This window comes from Tursiops truncatus, chromosome X (assembly GCF_011762595.2).
Source record: "Tursiops truncatus isolate mTurTru1 chromosome X, mTurTru1.mat.Y, whole genome shotgun sequence".
Lineage (NCBI taxonomy): Eukaryota > Metazoa > Chordata > Mammalia > Artiodactyla > Delphinidae > Tursiops > Tursiops truncatus.
The window spans coordinates 96927528-96941569 of record NC_047055.1 but is presented as its reverse complement, the minus strand read 5'-3'; the positions used below and the strand labels follow the sequence as shown (position 1 = coordinate 96941569).

Sequence of the window (14042 nt, the reverse complement as noted above, 5' to 3'; positions counted from 1 at the left end):
AATGTAAAATAGGTAGCTAGTGGGAAGCAGCCACATAGCACAGAGAGATCACCTTCGTGCTTTGTGTCCACCTAGGCGGGTGGGATAGAGAAGGTGGGAGTGAAGGAGACACAAGAGGGAAGAGATATGGGGATATATGTATACGTATAACTGATTCACTTTGTTATAAAGCAGACACTAACACACCACTGTAAAGCAATTATACTCCAATAAAGATGTTAAAAAAGAAAAAAAGAGGGAGGGGATATGGGGATATATGTATACGTATAGCTGGTTCACTTTGTTATGCAGCGGCAATTAACACAAGAACGTAAAGCAATTATAGTCCAATACAGATGTTAAAAAAAAGAAAAAAGAAAACAAGGCTCTGCTCCATATGATGCTTCCCATTTTCTGAGCAAAGTTCTAGGGCTTCCCCATCGGCTACCAGACATCCTTCTAAAATGCCTTTTCTGTTTTGATGAGCCAGGGTCCCATTTTGTGGTTTGCCACCAAGAACCCTGACAAGTACAGAGATTATGGAAATTGTTAGATCATAGATGATTAGAGCCTGCAAAAGATGGGGGTGTCAGGTAAGAGAAGAGCTAATGGAGAGGAAAGAGATGTTCAGACTGAGTAAGACCAGAAGTCTAGGGTCGACTCTGAAATGTTTTACTTGTGACACTCCCAGAAGGTGTGTCAAATCTAGGGGGAGTTTAGTGAAGGGGCAGTGAGTTCATCTGGGGACTTGGGGAATCTGAGTTTTCTGGCGACATCCAGAAGGAGATGTTTCACAGATGGCTGTGCAAGTGTTATAATCAAGGGAAGCGTCTGGGAGTGGGGGCAGAGGGAGAGAGAGAGAGAGAGAGAGAGAAAGATTGGCCCATGGATGTGGCTGAATTGGAGGGGAAATATATATTGAACAAGGGTTGAAGAGGCCAACAGCAGAATGCAGGAGAATGGTTCGCTTTATATAGTTCTCTATAGATAAACCTTAGGTAAACCACGAAAGGACAAGGAAGGTAAGAAAAGAAGGACACTGTTAAGAACTGCGGAATGATCAAGCAGAGCAAGTGCTGAAAAGGACTTTTGTGATGTGAATTAGTAAGCCAGTGATTACTTTTGAGAGAGGAGTTTTGGGAGAGTTCCTTAAAGGGGAAAACTCTCTCCCTCCTCCTGTGTCACGTAAATCCACTGCCTCTCCCCTGTCTCCTCTGGGTCTTCTCTCATTAACTGTATCCCAGTCCACTCCTGAATTTGTAACCTTTCCCACTCTGTTGGCTCCTCTGCAGTAAATGAACATAGCTAAAATACCCTTTCCACTCTTCTCCACTCGTAGAACTCCAGTTCCTCTCTGAAGACTCCGTGTTACCTCCACAGCGGATGTTGCCTTCGACCCAGGTAAGATCCAGACTCTACCCTTTCCTCTCCTGCACTCACACGGCACCTTGTAAGCCTCCTCTTTTAGCTCTTACTCAGATAGATGGGTGGTATCTCTCTGTGTGTGCATCTTTTCCACCACGCTTGTGAGCAGGAACTGTGCCCTAGTCATATTATATTCCTAGTGCCAAGCATAGCGCAGAAAACTTCCAAGAATCCAGGATAATTTGTTGAAAGAATTTGGCTAAAAAGTCTTGGCTATTTTAATTGGGCCATTTGGCTAAAAATGTCAAAAGCTGCATGAATGCTCCCTCCTAGAATGTTTTCTTTTAGGTTTGTTTCTTGAATTACGGTTCTAAAACATATTTTAAGGTGGAACTTTTACTTCTCCATCAACTTTATAGAAGAATTAAACTTTGGGGAGAAAAAACAATCATGCCCAGGGAATTAGCGCACAGAAAAAAAAGAGAGAATAAATCTCCTCGTTGCATGTGGCACAGTTAATATCAGATATAACATGTTGTAAACCAAAAGAAATGTTACCAAAAAATAAACGTTAAAATACAGATGAAAGGGAAGGAGTCTATTCCTCCTCAGGCAAGGCAGTCGCTTTGCATATTAATGAACCTTAAATGCCTCACAGTAAGAAAAATGATTGGAATGGATTGCAGTAACTTAAAAATGAGTACACTTTAAACAGCTTCTGTGACGAATATGTGATTATGGAGAATCAAAATGGCTAGTCCCACTCTGATGCTCCCAGAAGAGAGATGACTGCTGGCCCTTAATTAACAAAGCCACATGTGGAGCCCAGGAAACTGAAGACACAAAGAAAGTTGACAGGTTGACGTGCTGAAATTCGCAAAGATGTCAGTCTGGACGGTGACAACTACAATTCTGGGGAGTGTGAGGGTTAGGGATGTGTATAAAATATTATAAACATCCAAGCCATTCTGGAATATTCATTGAAAGCGACCCAAAAATGGAAGGAAACGGGAAAAGACAAAGAGCTGCATAAAGACAGGTGAAAAGTTTAAAATATTTGATGGCTTGAGATGACTTCAGGGCTTGCGGCAAATTACTGTAAAACATGGCTTGGCAAAGATTTCCTGTAACGTGTTAGGCTTTGCAGGCCACACGGTCTTTGTTGCAATGGCTGACTCTGCAGTTGTAGTGCTAGTGCGTATGTCGCCACAGACAATGGGTAATTGATTGGGTGCGGCAGTGTTCCAGTAAAACTTTGTTTATCAAAACCCTTTGGGGCCAGATGTGGCTTGCAGTCTGTAGTTTGCCAAGCCGTACTCTAAAAACACCAGTTTGTGACAAAACAGCACATTGCGCAAAAGCCGGTATGTAAATATGTGTGTGTGATCGATAGTTGTTGGTTCAATCATTGTTGTTCGGGTTTTTATTGTGCTTGGTATGTTTTTGTTGTGCTTGGTCCCGTACTTACATGAGGGTATGGCTGAGTGAGTTGGTTAAATCGAGGCATCAGTGTTATTTTCCAGCGTCCCAGGCGATTCCAAGGTGCAGCCACGTGTAACAAATAGGATGCTGAAGAATGCTGCGCAAAATTCAATGTGCATATTATTCGTCACCTGGGGTCTTGTTAAAATGCAGATTCTGATTCGGGAGGTCTGCGGTAGAGCTTGGGATTGTGCATTTCTAACAAGCTGTCAGGTGACACTGACCTGCCGGTCCAGGGACCACATTTTGAGTAGCAAGGTGTGCTTGCACTGGCTTTCAATACCTGGGATGTCGTGGTCCTGCCCCTGAGACTGATGTAATTGGTCCTGGAGGTGGCCTGGGCATTGAGAGCTCTAAAAACTCCCAGGTGGCTCTAAGGTGCAGCAAAGCTTGAGAACGTCTTTGCTAAATCAAGTGCGTGGTGACATACATTTTCGTTATTATGTTATCAGTAGCCCTGTTGCCCGTTCTCCCCTTCCAATCCACCCATTCCTCTCCTTTTCAGGTCCCAACATCCAGAAGATGGGTGGGATCAGGATTAGCTTTTCATCCTTTCAGTCTTTCCCACCTCTGAGGAGTGGACTGTAGTTCAGGATGGAAAGAGGAGGGAGGCTCAGGCAACCTGGGTCGGGGAAGAATAAGCAAAACAATTGTTCTAGGGGCCGACTTAAAGGGGAGGCTGATTGAGACAAATGGGGAATTACCACAGAGGGTTGTCACAGCAAAACTCACCTCCAGGCTTGGGCCTGAGTTTGGGGCACTGAAAACAGCAATCTGCCCTCCCTCAAGCCTGGCAGCAACTGGCAGCCAAGCAGCTAGGAAGGATTTCTCCTTCTTGATATGCAGAGTGACACAGTTGGTCGAGATGCAAGAGAGCCCCCTAGTGGCAAAGTATAAATGTGAAATCCTTTCATCAACAAATCATAAACACCACAAATGAACTTAGAAGTAAGTGAATGATAATGATGGTAATGATGATAAATGGTGGCTTACAAATATATGTACTATATGTGCCAGGCACTGTTGTAAGTATTTAGAAAATATTAACTCATTTAATCTCAGCAACCCAATGGGGTTGATGCTTTTTAAAAATTTTAGTTGATTTACAATATGTTTCTGGTGTACAGCAGAGTGATTCAGTTATACATATATATCCGTTTTTCTTATTGTTTATTCCAAGATATGGGATATAGTTCCCTGTGCTATACAGGAGGACGTTGTTGTTTATCTGTATTGTATAGAGTAGCTTGAATCTGCTAATCCCAAACTCCTAATTTATACTGCCTCCCCCCTTCACCTTTGGTAACCATAAGTTTGTTTTCTATGTCTGTGAGTCTGTTTTTGTTTTGTAAATAAGTTCATTTGTATCATACTTTAGGTTCCATATATAAGTGATATCATATGACATTTGTCTTTCTCTGTCTGACTTAACTTCACTTAGTATGATAATCTCTAGGTCCATCCGTGTTGCTGCAAATGGCATTATTTCATTCTTTTTTTACGGCTGAGTAATAGTCTATAGTATATATATATACACCACATCTTCTTTATCCACTGATCTGTCGATGGCCACTTAGGTTGCTTCCGTGTCTTGGCTGTTGGAAATAGTGCTGCTCTGAACACTGAGGTGCATGTCTCTTTATGAATTATAGTTTTGTACAGATATATGCCCAGGAGTGGGATTGCTGGATCATGCTGTAGCTCTATTTTTCGTTCTTTAAGGAACCTCCAGACTGTTCTCCACAGTGGCTGCATCAATGTACATTCCCACCAACAGTGTAGGAGTGTTCCCTTTTCTCCACACCCTCTTCAGCCTTTGTTCTTTGTAGATTGTCTGATGATGCCCATTCTAACTGGTGGGAGGTGAGACCTCATTGTCCTTTTGATTTGCATTTCTCTAAGAAGTAGTGGTGTTGAGCATCTTTTCATGTGCTTCTTGGCCATCTGTATGTCTTCTTTGGAGAAATGTCTTCTGCTCATTTTTTGATAGGGTTGTTTGTTGTTTTTGTTACTGACTTGTATGAGCTGTTTGTATATTTTGAATATTCAGCCCTTGTCAGTGGCATCATTCGCAAATATTTTCTCCAATGGGGTTGACACTTTTATTATCCCTGTTTTACATCTGAGGAAACTGAGGCGCAGAGAAGTGAAATAACATGCCCAAGTTCCCCCAATTTAGTAAGTGGCTAAACTGGGATTTGAATCCAGTCACCCTGTGGTGAAGGATCCAAGACACCGAACTGCTTCTCCACAACAGGAGAGTAAGAAGGATCTTCAGTCAATTTATAGCTGTAAACACTGATGAACAGCTGCTCAGCCTGTGCTTCCTCATATCTAGAGGAGAACAGTTTATATATATATATATGTATACATATATATATGTGTATATATATATATGTATATATGTATTGAGACTGTATCAGAGAGAGAGCAGGGACCTTAAAGCAGACAGAGAAAGAGTGAAAAAAACAAGTTTGACTAAAAAGAGTAAAGGGGGAAATACCATTCAACACCATTTTCTGGAAACTAAACTCAAAGGACCATAATCCTCATTTTTAAGAAAGTATTGAAGCAGAGTTATAGGGAAATGTAGAAAGAAATTACTCCTTAGCTACACTTGTTCATATTTCAGTAAATGTTAAAACAATCTAGTTAACTCTAAAATGACTCAAGCTACTCATGTGTCTTTGAATATAGGATACGAAGTCTGAAAATTTCTAACTCTGACCCTTGTAAACTATACAGGACACAGAAGAAATTATATGTTTTGAGTATTTTTTCTCAGACCTAGACAACCTTAGGGTTTACATGGGAACAGATTTCATCTGCTGAAATAGAGAATGGACTGAGAGAGGGGAAGAGTTGTAAAAGGGGAACGGAAAAAAAACCAAAAACCAAACATAGAAAAGCAGGTCTGTCGTTTCCTTGGGAAATCCTTTTACTGGGAAATAATTGTCTTTCTACCTATAGTCAAGAAGACAAGGTAATAGGCTAACGCCTCTCCACGTCTAGAAAGGAGAAACCAGAGACCACGCTGAGATTAAGAACAGGCTGCTTTTGAGATAATCGCTGAGCAGACACAGGTGGCCACAGTCTGGAATGAGGCAATGGTCCAAGCGGGACCAGCGGCTCTCTAGGTGTTCCAGTGTCTCATCCCATCCTCTGAGTGCTGGCTGCTCTGGGTTTGGGGCCGCCTGTGCCATCATCTCTCTACTTCCTTTCTGGTGAGCTTCTATCTACTCCGTGACCTCAACCCATGTATGTATATATAGGCTAATATGTCCCATATGTATTTTTCCAAACCTGACATCCCCCCTGAGCTCCAGATTCATTTTTCTGGCTACCTGCATGACAGTTCCACTTGGGTATCTAATAGGCACCTCAGATTTTACATGACATGCCTTCCCAGCTCCTCGAGTCCCCCTGCAAATACGCCCAGCTTAATAAATAGCACGACCAGCAGCCAGGGTGTTCAGATCCAAACTTGAGCCTAGATTATTTTTGTCCTTTCCCATTCCTCACCTCTGGTCCATATAGCAGATCCTGTAGACTCATCCAGGTCATCTGCAATTTGTCTGCATCTCTTCATTTCCTCTACCAACACGCAGTTCAAGCCACCATTGTCTCTCTGGGCCTGCTACAGTGATCTCTTAACTGGCCGTTCAGCTTCAACTCTCCTCATCCTCTACATTCTTCACAGCAGCCAGAGTCAGAGTAACGTGGCTTAACATTCAGAGAGCTTTATTCTACTTGATATTCAATATCACAAAGTGACCTTCAGCCGGGACCTTATATTTTTCAGTCCTTCTGTTGAGTAATTTGGGGTTTGTGGTACCATGTTACCTTAATGGAAGAAAGAGTACAGTAAAAAGCCTACATTTGCATGTGTTGTAAGGGCAATATGCATGTCCAGCATGGTGACGAGGGAGTCACCCCTGTGTTTGTGTGCAGGCCAGCCTGAGGCTCAGTTACCATTATCACTTGCTCAGGGTGAGCTTGTCAAAGAGGGACCCTGCCAAGCCGGCTTCTGGGGTCTCCATCTTGCTTCCCAGAATCAACAGACACTAACATTTGCATATTTTAGTAAACTCGAAGTTTTCAGGTAAAGTTTTAAGGACCCTTTATTTTAATCCCTGTCCCACCCCATTCCCTTCATTCTTCCTCCAGAAGCCACACTACTGTGATTTTTATACCGCGTTTTTATACTCCTGCTATTCGCAGGCACCCGCATTCAGCAGCGCCTCACCTCACCACCCCTATATACCCACACTGTTTATAAGGGGAAGATGGATTTTGCACTCTCCAGGGCCCCATGGAATGCCTTCTCCCTCCCTCTGTGGAGATCCTGAGCGGCATGTGGGTGGGGCATGGGTGGGTGGAGAGCCTCCTGGATACCTGTTTTAAAAAGTGAGCGATTTGCACACAGGAACCAAGGAGAGACCTTTATTTCTTTAGGACCCAAATAAGTTTATTGGAAGAAGTGGCAAAGCTGGAAGAAAAAAACTTAAGTGAACTTCTTCTGCAATGGCACTATTGCCGTGTGCATGGCAGGCACGGTGACCAGCGCTCTGGTCACCCCGTGGCTCTGGGGAAGTCCAGTCCACGCTCAGTTCTTGTCGTTGTCGCCCAGGGTGAGCTTGTCAAAGAGGGACCCTGCCAGGTCGACGTCCGGGGCCCCCATCATGCTCAGGCTGGTGACATGACCCTCCAGCTCGCTGACGAACGCCACCTGCTGGCTGGGGTAGTGAGTTGCCAGGAAGCGGTGCAGGTGGGGGTCGCTCTTGTCGATGGCCAGCTGGTACAGGTGGAGCAGGCTGTGGTTCATGAGCTTTTCCAGGAACAAGGTGCACTTCATGGCCTTGAGGCCGCTCTTCCAGTTGACACTGACTGGGCTCCTGATGTCTTGGAAGTCGAGGCAGCCCCCGCGCTGGTTCTGCAGGCGCATCAGGCACCGGGCCCGCATGCTGTGCTCGCGGGAGCGGCGCAGGAAGAACCGGGTGAAGTGCTTCAAGGCCACGTCGTCGCGGTCGAGGTAAAGGGCCGTGGCCAGGCACACGAAGGACGCGTGGAACTCCAGGGTGAAATGGCTGTTGACAGCGGCCTCGCACTCGGGGTGGTAGTTCTGGCGCACCTGCGAGGGCGGCGCGGGCAGCAAGGTGGACAGCAAGGGCATCGTGGCGGGCGTGAAGGTGAAGCCGCGGGGCCTGCGGTAGCTGCCTCGGAGCGAAGAGGGCGGCCGCTCTGGGGTGGACCGGAAATGGTGTTCGTTTTGGGAGTCAGGCGGTGGGCTCCTGGTCCTGTTACCGGGAGAGGTCGCGTGGCGTTGGCGGGGCACAAACGCTGCACGCACGTTGCGTCACAGGCTGGGTGAGGCAGGGTGACTTTGACGTACGCACCTGGTATCTATTACGTTTTTAACGTTGCAAAAATATTTCTGTTTCCAAGGGCTTTCTCTTGTTCTCCAGTTGCGCCCTCTTATAGCACCCTGTTCTCATTTTATAAATCCACTGTCTTCCTTAAAATTCTGAGAATATGAATTTGTAAGTTTTGGTAATGTTCTCTTCCGTTTCCTGTATTATAGTTGTTTTTTTCTCCAGAAATAGTTCTGTTTGTTCATCATGATCTTCTCTTTCACTTTCCTCAAGTATCTGGCAACCATTTGTCCATTCGTATTTGGGAGTAAAGGAGTCATGTGATCAGCCAAGGTAACTGGCATGGATCTGATCTACAGTTGGGACGCCATTTCACTAACAGTCTTCTGCTGTGAATGGAGGGGCTCAGTGTGTCAGTTAGGGAGTCTTTTCTATTTGGGGTACATGGTGTGGAGCTTGTAGGTAAGATAGGGACCATCCCAAGTGCCCAAAGCTTGGCATTTTCTGACATTAGAAGACTTTCGTGTATCTCTTCTGTAATAGATCGTGTCGTTCTCTTTTGTTTCTTCCTCTTCTGCTGAGCGGGTCTGTGGTTATCTCGAACCTGTTGTCATATGGGTTCCCTTCCTGAGCCTTTGAATGACACAAGGAGACTATCACCCCATCGCCTGCAGCACCACTGTGCACTGGATCTTGGTAAGAACAAAAAATAAAAATGTACTGTCTTAGGCCAGCAAGACTTGGGATATTTGTGACAGCAGTGAGCCTACCCTGACTAGTTACCCAAAGGAAGTTCTGGCTGACTACGGGTTATAAGCCATTGTAAGCTTATAGCATTTCCTCTTGGTGGAAATGCAGATGCAAAAGTTAAAAAGTCTAGATAGAGCCAAATCATCTTGCTCTTCTTTCTTTTGCTAAATTCATCAATAATATGTATCAGTCCTGCTCCCTTTTTCCCTCATGGAGAGTGGAATGAAAAATCCCTCAAAGACCCATGAAGCACAAGGAGTAAGTTTTTCCGTTTCCCTCAGTGCTGGGGAAGAAACCCAGGCTGGTCCTCAGGTGGCCGGCCTCAAGCCGACAACAGGAGGCGTAAGGGGTGGGAGTGGGACTGGCTGACTCCTGAACCAGTCAGCTGTGGTGAGGGAGATGTGGGTCACGTAGGAACGGGGGACGGCCCCAGAACCACATAACCGGAGGATGTGTTTGTGTGGGGCAGCTCCCCCGAAGAGGAGGATACTGGTCCAGAGCTGGCAGCGGAGCTAGGGAGATGGTCCAGGGATTGTACCAGTTAGCCTTCCCGATTGGAGTGTGAGGGCTGGAGGCTGGAGGGAGTACCAGACCTGTGTGTGTCCTCTCCACCACACAGCACGCCGGGCGCTAAGCACCTCATTCACTGAGCAGTTGTTCGCCTTTGGAAAAGCGTAGAGAGAGAGAAAGGAGCAACAACAGTGGGCTCAGAAAGGCCTGGAACAACCAGTTTGAGCCATCTGTGGGGGTGGAAAATGGCTTCAGCTCCCAAACGCAGCCTCGGGAGGCCCTGGGGCAGCGCTCTCCACGAAGGGCAGGGTTCGGGAGCCTGGCCGCAGTGAGCACCGGCTAACCAAGGGGACCAGGGCGCCATTCCCAGGGAAAGATTTGATGAGTCCTCACCAGACCCGGTGATTCCCTGCCTTCTCACTAATCCTCGCGATTCTGTGAGGGAGGATTGTTTATCATCTCCCACACGAGGAAACTGAAGTCTGCGATATAAACTTCTTGAGCAAGATGATGTGGAACCTGGAGTAAAGTCAGATCTGACTCTCAGCTACACCCCTGGTGACCTCAGTCAATAAAATGGGGTATACACAGGACACTGTCATGTGGATTCTTGAGGCCTCTCCCAGGTTTCCATAATGAGAGAACAAAGAGGTGCAGACAAACAGCTGTTCTGCTTCTGTAGCAGCTCAGTTACCCGCCTGCCCCCCTTCTCGGCACAGTCCTAACCTTCAGCAAGGCCAGGTTTCCCATACGCGGCCATACAGGACAGTCTCTTCTTGCTCAGCTTCTACTAGGAAAGAAGTTTAAGTAAATTTTTGAAAATTTGTGAAGGACCACAGTTTGAGATGGAACAGAACTTTTCCTCAGCAGGCCGCCAAGCCCCTGACCATGGCCGGACGAGGGCGTTGAAGTTGGGCATCACTCCTGTCATGTGCCTCCTGGCCAACGCCTCCAGCGGGGTTGTTCTTGATTTACATTCTGCTGGTCTAATTGATAGGTGACATCTCCTCTGAAGTTTGTGATCTCTCATCCTCTTTCAATGGGGGTAATCAATATTTCATCCTAGGGTTAGGACAGAGACTTGGCCTGCCTGTCCACATAGACTAAAATCAGTTTTCTAGAGAATTATTTAGCACCTCTCTCCCAAACTCCTGTCCCTTGGTCGATTCTCCAAATAACCATTGACACGTGTGTATGCTTCTTCCCAACCAGACTGTACTTGGTGAGGTCTTGTGAAGATCACCACCCGTCTCCCTCTCTCCACAGTTTGATGCACGTAAATCCCCCCAAATTGCTTACTGGTTCTGTGTACCTCTTTGGTGTAAGTAAACCACACTTCTCAAATGTGGACGGTAAATCTTCACACCTGAGTTTTTAATCTGGGGTAGGGGTGGGGCTGACATGTCCGAAAACCACCCATGTTCTGCACTTAGTGGCCAGCAATGGACTCAGACCCATTTCTTGGAGAAACGAGCGCAAAGAGCGATGGGGATCATCCCTGGTCCTCCGTGCATTTCTGACCGTTACTTTATGATTGAGCACGTGTTGTTCAAAAATCCAGTACCTCAGTTGTACTTCTTCATGCAGAAGGAGTTCAAATGATTCGTCTGTCACGTGTGGCCAGAGACTGTGACTCTCTTGTGGAGAGTTGTAGTCTAGCTGTGGTCCTGTGGTTACTGACTGCGTATCAAAGGATCCATTTGACCCAAGGAGGGGTGAGGAAGAACCCCTCCAGGAGGAAGGTAAACAACAGAAGTCTTGGGGGTGGGCTCAGCCTCTCAGTAGTGATGCTATTGTCCAGAAATGCCTGGGGCACTCACCTGGGCCATACTGCTTGAGGCAGCCCTCACAGACATTTCCCCTTTGGGAGCCAGTATTGTGATTGGACCCGCCGTTCCCCCCCACCCCCCACCCCCGCCACCTTGCGGATCTTATTATGATTGCAAGACACACTTCAGTAACAGCCATCAGAGAACTTTGAAGAAAAAACATGATTTATTACTCACAGGTCCTGGAGGACACATGGCATGCGTGGAAGCACGCAGCGAGGTCATGGGTAGAAAGAGTACGTGTGCAGGCCTGGGCTTCTTTGACTTGGGTCTAGCACGGGATGCCTAGGGGTTCACAGGTTCAGTCTTTATTGGTGAATTTAAAACATGAGCGGGAATTACAATGCCAGAAGGGAAAAACAAGTGGTCAGATGGTCAGTTCCCTAAGTCGACCAGAGATCTCCGAAACAAAGGAAGCTTCTGGGGCGGGGCCGCCTGACTCTTCCTCTAGTCCTGTAGCTGGCAGTGTGTTTATTCAAGATAGCTGTCTTTGATGTGGGTGCCTAGGCAATCCGAAGCTTAAGGTCAGGCACTTGCATTACAATAAAAAAAAATACTAACTCAGCTGCTTATAGTAGAATCCCCCCTGTGATGCTGAAGCATCTGAGTTAGTGGTGAGGACGTTAACACCCTTCAGTCACTTGTAGGCGGGGAGCTGTCTGGTTTGGAGCGCACATTGTGGCCTGCTTCCGTGGGGAAATATGATACAGCGCTGTCCTGCTGTCGGCGGGGGACAAACTCACAGTCTGGCGAGCCTCTTGGTATAGGGTAGGGTCAGCCAGCAAGGACCTAGCAAGTTCTGCAAAATCATATCATAGTAGGTCATCCCCCGATGCCATCAGGGCAATGCGTTTACTCTACTGTTTCTGGGAAGTCTTAGTCTCCGTGGCAGTGTTCCGCAATATAAACTTTACCTTTTTGAGCTTAACTTTCTACGTATGTAGTAATGTATATCTTCGAAGGTTAACTGAATCACAGGGAGATTGTCATTGAAGGCTGTTTTCCCTAAGCAAGTGGGCAGCTGCCCATCCAAAACATATAATAAATACAGAGGCACATTGTAAATCAAACTGAAATAGGGCAGCCTAGTGTAGTGGCTAAAAGGATGGATTCCGGAGCCTGATGCCTTGGTTTCAAATCCAAGCTTTATCATTTAACAGATGTGTGGCTTCAGGCAACTTATTTCATCTTGTGGCTCCAGTCTTCTCATTTATAAAGTGGGAATAACAATAGTACATACCTCAAAAGCTTGGTGTGAGGATTAAATGAATTAATACGCTATAACACTTAGCACAGTGCCTGGCACATACTAGGCGTTCAAGAAGGCTATCTCCTCTTATTATTGATACAAGTGTTGTTAACACTACTACTAATAAATAAATAAGTAAAGATGATAGATGTAGAGATTGAGATAAAGGATGATACCTTGGTCTCTAGCTTCAGCAACTGGTTCTGTAGTGGTACCATTTATTGAGATGGAGAAAACCGGGAGAGGAGTAGACTTGGGCATAAGTTTGGGGAATGGCAAAGTTTAGTTTTTGATGTGAATGTGAGGTGCCTGTGGAATATGAATATAAAAGTTTCAAATAGGCAGTTTTTCTACAGGTCTGGGGTTCACAGAATTATGGACCAGGGATATACTTTTGAGAGTAGTCAGTATACTGTAGTTTTAAGATTATGACACTGGATGACATAACCTAGAGAGAGAATTTAGAAAGAGAAGGAATGAGGGTGTCCAGGATCAGTCTCTGGGGGTATGGCTAATGAAGAACCAGTGAAGGAGATGACGAGGTATGGCAAAAATAAAAGAAGGAAACCTACCTTTTAAGTAGGTTTCAAGAAGGAGGGCATTGTCAACTGTATAAAATGAGGGCAGAAATATCCATTGAATTGGACCCTTTTGAGAAGTTTGGTTATGAAGAAGCATTAGACTAATGAGGATGATAGCTGGATGTGTCATCAAGGAAGGATCTCTTTTTTAAAATATCGAAAATTCTAGCACATGTTCATATGTCAGCAGAGGTGATCTGTTAGAGAAGGAGCGATCAAGGAAGAGAAAACAGGAGGAGATAGAATCCAGAGCATAAATGGAGGGGTTGGCCTTTGACAGCGGCAAGAACACTGCCTTTATTTCTATGAGATAAAGCGCATAGCACAATGCTTGACATATAGTAACTGCTCAGTAATTAGTAGCTGTTATGCTTGTTGTTTTTGTTGTAAGCTCAAGAGCCATGCTGACTTGGACATGGAAAAGGCAGTTTGAGTATGCTCAGAGCCCAAGCCTTAGTGGAAGGAAAGCCTGGGTAAGGAGTTGGCATTTAGGGTGTGCTATTCTAAACAAAGACCCAAGAAATGTGAATTTTGAGATATAAATGCATTTGGCTAGGTTGCCCCACCTAACCTAGCCATATATTTTATATCAGGGGAGGGTACGAGGCATCTCTGATTATGACATGGACAAAAGACTAAGTACTTTTATTTTATCAAGTATACTTCAAAGACGTGGCTCTGAGAAATGGGCAGATTGAGCTCCATTGAGATTCACTGATCAGCATCTCTCATAGTGCGTGTTGTCCCTGTGACACATGTAATTAAGGAGAAAGTGTTCCCATCCATTATATGTACCTCAGCAAAATGTGCTTCCATATGATGACATTAAGCAGTAAGTGCTTTGTGATTTATGCTGTTTCTATGATGTCATTGTCTGTGCTCTCAATATAATAAGCTGAAGGCGTTTTAGCTATTATTCCTTTAG

The 14042-nt window shown here is 45.4% G+C and overlaps 1 long non-coding RNA gene and 1 pseudogene across 1 annotated transcript in view; one reads left to right on the top strand and one right to left on the bottom strand.

Moving 5' to 3' along the window:
* The first annotated feature begins 1316 nt into the window (after positions 1-1316).
* The window catches only part of LOC141277618 (uncharacterized), a 101974-nt gene continuing 89248 nt past the window's right edge, over positions 1317-14042 (top strand). The window contains exon 1 of the long non-coding RNA XR_012329265.1: positions 1317-1380. This is a non-coding gene — a long non-coding RNA (uncharacterized lncRNA). The remainder of the gene's footprint in view (positions 1381-14042) is intronic.
* On the bottom strand, positions 7433-8087 carry LOC117310215 (ferritin heavy chain pseudogene; annotated as a pseudogene).